At 44.4% G+C, this 5,714-nt stretch overlaps 1 protein-coding gene across 1 annotated transcript in view; it reads right to left on the reverse strand.

The window, feature by feature from the left end:
- LOC103918040 (somatostatin-2-like) overlaps positions 1-5,714 on the reverse strand; it is a 17,200-nt gene that overhangs the window by 7,582 nt on the left and 3,904 nt on the right. The window lies entirely within an intron of this gene.

The raw sequence follows: 5,714 nt of genomic DNA on the forward strand, positions 1-5,714 counted from the left end.
CAGTGCTATCTAGACAATCTGCTCTTGTTCAAATACATAAATAAAGTAACAGCGAAATCAACCAGATTTGAAGACTCTTCCTCCTATGCAACAGTGACCGAAGCTACAATGTGTCTAAAATGATGGACTCTAAAATCATCATCTAAGGGACCAAAAGTCTCCTGGACAATTTCTGGAATGTACAAGTCAGGAGTGGGCAGCTTTCCACAGCCATAAATTCTTGGCTTCTTCCTCTCCATCAAGAAAAGACTAAAATACACCAGCCAAGCATGGCCCAGTGAAACTGAAGACATTTTTAACAGCAGACTTACCTAACCAGCAAACAATCTTACAATAGGAAATTGGCCTGTCTTCAAGCCAAATTCAACAAGGTCCCAGCTATAAAGATTGCTTTTTTATATATATATATTTACACTATACATTAATTGGTTTAAAACAAGAGTCCTCCAGGTTCCCAAGGTACTGCTAGAACAGAAATTCCTCATTCCCAGCTGAATGCCCCGAGCCCAGGGAAACAGTACGCTCTCTCCTCTGGCACAGCTACTTATTCCCTTGTGTGCTGTGGTCCTGCTAGACAACAACCTTTATCCAGTGCAGCCTACCACTTAAGACTGACATTCTCTGGGGAGGTGGAAGACATGGATTTGAATTGTTCAGACTTCCTTCACCTCCCAAATGCTTCCTCTGAGACTTTCTATGAGCCGTACATAATTTTAACAAGCGGGAAGCAGACATGCTGGAAGGTTTGAATCTAGATTCAAACAGCTCTCTCCAAAGCTCCTATCTTAAGGGACTGAAATGCTGACTTTTCTCTCCAAAGCTCGTATCTTAAGGGATTGAAATGCTGACTTGTTTTCATCTGGTACCTCCTTCCCAAGGCTGCAAAACAAGATACAAATCTAAGAGTGAGAGCTCAGTCAGCTCCAAAGGTGCTGGAGTCAGCAAAGAGGAATACACAGATCAGACATGTCTGCTACAAGAAGGCTCACAGGCTCAGTGCAGGTAGTTAAACTGATCTGCCTTTGCACGGGGTACAGCTGCTCCTCAGTAGTCTGGGTTACAGGCTGATAGCTTCTAGAGTCTCCGGTTGTATTCCCAGGCTTCTGCAAAAGGCTTATTCACACAAGCTGATTAACAGCAGTGTGCTGTTCTCCATTAGCTCCTGTCTCGCTTACGTGACACAGGCCCTTTGACTCCCAAATATTTCCTGCTTTAAAGGCTCAGTGATTATCATGAAATCAAAAGCAACTTTAACCACAACCGATATTCTGCAGTAACGCTGTCAGAATCTTCATTTTGAAAGTTCCCCCTACGCTGACAAGTCCCAGTTTGCTGTGTGTCTCTGGATAACTGATTTTTACCTACCTGAACTTCATCATCCACTGCCTTAGTGGTAACTATGACCATAACTCCTTATGAACCTCTGAAGAAAAGCTACATCTCTTAAATCCTTGGAACAAGAGCACCTTCTGATTTCCCATCTCTCAGGCATTTACAGCATACACACATTCGCACTACAGTTTCACCAAAAAGCACAACACATTAACACCGCCTGTCCTTCTGACCTAGTCTACAAAGACTACAGTGCTCTGGCAACTCCCTCTCGCTCCCTGGCATCCTCCTCTCAAATACCTGCAAGTTCTATCAGGGTTCAGCAAAGACAGGAAAAATCCACTGGGTAAGATATCCTCCCAATTCACCAAGAGGTCATTTGTACTCAGGATTTCCTATGTTGTACATGTCTTACATGAAGCTATTGTACATTCTGAACGGTCAAGATAACAGCTTCTTTCACTGAGCAGCCTTCATGGAATATAAAATGCATTTACAGCCTGCTGTTGCTGAGGGTTTTGTGAATACCGGAGCTCAGAGAAGTAACTGAAGTTAAATCTTCAAAGCCCACTTCACACGAGAGAGGCTTTCAGAGCTCAGAGAACAAGGTCACTGAACAAACTATTTACAGTGAGTAACAAATAGACAGTGAACAAATGCCTTCTTTAACCTGTGTTATTCTTCCACTCAACAAAACCTAGCGTGGCAGGAAAGTCAGCAGAGCCAAAGGCAGAGGTACATGTGGCATCATGGTTAGAACTAGACACAGAGCAATCTCTTGGATCAGTATCTCCCATCACCAAGCCCAAGGCATAAGGCAAATCTCCTAGCCCATACTGCCAAGAAAGATAAATAAAAGCAGCGCTTCTTGTCACAGGGATGTTGTCAAGTTTGTTGCTATCTAAACCACCGACGTATCAGATGAAGGTTGTCAAAAACAAGCATCCTGTCAGAACACATTCTGTGAGCCACTACATTAATCTGTGACCAAGAGCAACAGCAGAATTCACTCGACCCAGTGGAGAAAAGATTCCCCTTTAGTGCAAACGCAGTTACTCTTTTTCCAGTTTGTATCTGACTGCTTATATGCTATCAACCTCAAAACAGATTTTTTTTTTCTTCAATAAATGGACTGTGCTTTTCAAACACACGTTCAGTGTTTCTGAGCAGAGCCATATATGGTAACAATGTAAGACAAAAGACACCCTGTGCAACCTTATGCTTCATTCTCCCTGCAATACTAGGTTTAACCTTAATTTTCTGTAGCTATAATCAATGCTAAAGGTGCCTCACAGGCCATGCATTGTTTGAGAATGACAGACGTGGGACCACCAGACTAGGCAGTACTGTTGTGTTCCCACTAAATTTAACTCCATTTGCCAGCTACCTGCAGACAGACAGTATCTTTGTGAAGTCTGGTCAGATTGCAACTCTCTCCTCTGTCCAAGGCTGAAAACGCACACAGTGAAGTATCGATTCCCTGCTAGCTTACCTGACAGTATGTATTAAAACAAGATCTTCACTACTAAAAGCACATACAAACAAGTCACCATGGAGGGTACTAAATTTCAAATTAATACCTCCCTAGTTCCTCTGTCATATCTGTCCACCTATTCACATGCTTTGATCTCAGAGTAAATGAGATTTACTCTGTTTTCATCGAGGAATAAGCTACCTTGGACTACTTCACATTTATCATGGCATAGGATATGCACACACAGAGTTACCCCTGGGTACTGAGTACACTGTAGGTTCACTGCTGAGCTTGTCCCCATGATAATTTCTTCACTTGCCTGTAGGTTGATACATAAGCATGAGCTAGCTTGAGGTTAAAAAACAAAAACAAAAACCAGGGAATACCACTGGACTGTGCATTGAATTAGGTGAGGTCAGCACTGTGTCTGCTAGCTGACTTTAAAAGTTTGCCTTCTGGCATCTTTTTTACCTTTTAATGTGTCTTTTTCACTTTTCTAAAAATCTGGAGATAGCTCATAGGTATTATCCACTTGCTTATACACACACACTATTACTGTGAGCTATGACAAGATTTTAAAATGCATTGGCTATCGCATCTAAAAAAGAAGTAACATACTCTCGCTCCCTTCTACTTGACAGACACCATTATAAGACTTACAATTCTTTTGTGAAAATTTAAATAGAAAATGCCCATATATAACACGTTATTTATAACCCTTTGTTAAGCCCCTCCCACTGAATCTGATTTATCATGCTACACTCCCTAATATTAAATGCTGTCATTAGGCAGGATCTCACATTGCTTCAGCCTCAGCACACTGACTTACCAAGGAAACTGCAAAATGAAATCCAACTCAAACACTGATTTCAGCACTGATGAAAGAAGATGCCTCAACTGTGCTGGCCCCTATCCACAGCACGTGCACTGGCGGCGCAGACTTCCTGCTTGGTGCTCAGCCAGTGTGCCTCAGCCCACACTAGCAGGAACCATCTGTAGGGATGAAAGAAGAGTTCAACTTCCAAATTTACTTCCAACCTTGAAAGTAGCCGGACTACTCTCTCCTCCAGAAATCACTAAATAACACAGCATACATAGTTTGCTGAACAGGCAGTCTCTGTTAGGAGCAATCTCTATGTCCATGTGCTGTGGGGTTTCTCATTTTTACTACATATTGTCTTGAACATTATTATCACAGACAAGATTTAATGGTGAATAATAAGGCAACTCATATGAGAATGCTTCTAAGATACTAGCATCCTGGTTGGTCTCACACTGCTACACAGGTCTTAGTAACGGCTATAATTAGCTCTTACACAGCACTTGTCACTCATGTATCTTAAGAAAAATTATAAAAGGAGACAAGAGCTATCATCCCATTTTAAAGACAGGGAAACTGAGGTATTGAAAGGGAGGTAATGATAAAATGTGAATGCCAGCAGCAAAGTGAGGCATAAAACCAGGTCTCCTGCATCCTAGCTGGGTGCTCCAGGGAACACAGTTGGAAAGCTCCATATCCCATTACCCATATACCGAGTTGCTGAGTTGTCCCAGCAAGGATCTTATTTTTCATTATGGGGTGAAAAATAAAACAAGCCACAGGGCTCTAACTCCTCCTGCAAGCCAGAGACACACAGCCAGAAATTTCTATGGCAAACGACGCAGTGAAAATGCAGCCTGACACAGAGCAAAGTGGCAGCAGCAAGCCAGCCCATCTAGGTGCTGGAGTGGTTGTATCACTCATTATTCAGGGAGAGTGGGGTAGTTGGAAGCGTTACTTCAACTGTAAGAAAACAGGCTGGCTGCTGATTAATCCAAAACGCTGCTGTTGAGATGAGAGACCTCATGGTCACTGGCCTCCAAAAACAAAATGTAAAGGTTCAAAAGCAAGCCACCACAAATAACCACCTTCTAGTTCTCACCAGTGGCCAGTCAGGCCTTAGAGACAGGCTCAGTAACATACAGCTGAAGTCTGCTATTTTGTGTGGTCATTCCCAGCAATGTAATATAGCTCCGAAACTCAACTTGTTAATGCTAAGAATTAAAGCAAATGAGCAGTTGAATTTCATACCTTTTTTTTTGCCAGCATGTGAGACCAAGGCCTTAGCAGTCTCCTTTAGAGAGAAATATCTGTGCTGAACTCAAACATATCTACCTTTCTTATCTCTACACTACCTGTCAGTTCTAAAACTAACAGTTCAAAAAGCTCCTCAGCAAGCCAAAAGAAATAAAACAAGCAGCCCTACTACTCTCCAGACAGCAAATGGCACCCAAGAAGATGAGTAAGAGAAATCAGGTGTTTCAGGCTTGTTTTTTTTAAGCAAGATGACAAGACACCAAGAAACCATGAAAGAACCGGAGCAGAGTCAGAGCTGTTGGCCCCGGGACTGCAGCCAGTTTATTTCAATCAGTTTCAGATGCAGAGCCCAGCATTTCAGATGCACACACAGCCCCAGAGCACCCAGAGAACTGCTCTGGAGATATCTGCTGTCGAAACCCCCAGACAGTGCCCCTGCACCCCCCCACCCGCAAAGTACTGCCTGGGTGCTTCACTCGGCCACCCCCAAGTCACAGCCAGCGTGGAAAGGAAAACAGGGGGCTGCTCTCCCACACGCCCGGGACCAAACCATCCTTTTCAGATCACAGCATAGCACCTTCACCTGACCGGGGGTTAGCACAGAGAGCCCTCCCCACGGGGCACAACCCCTGCTGCCCAGCGCCTGGGGCCTCACCCTGCCCACCCTGGCACAGAGGGGATGTGCACACCCACCTGGTCCCTCAGAGGCCGAGGGGGCAACTGCAGCAGCTTTAAGGACGGCTGCCCCCCTGCTCGCCCCGCGAGGCTCCTCCCGGCGGGGGAGAGGGCCTCAGCCCCCACCGCACACCCTGAGCCCCTCGCCGCTGCGAA

This window comes from Pygoscelis adeliae, unplaced genomic scaffold, assembly GCF_000699105.1.
Source record: "Pygoscelis adeliae isolate BGI_AS28 unplaced genomic scaffold, ASM69910v1 Scaffold36, whole genome shotgun sequence".
NCBI classification, from domain to species: Eukaryota; Metazoa; Chordata; class Aves; order Sphenisciformes; family Spheniscidae; genus Pygoscelis; species Pygoscelis adeliae.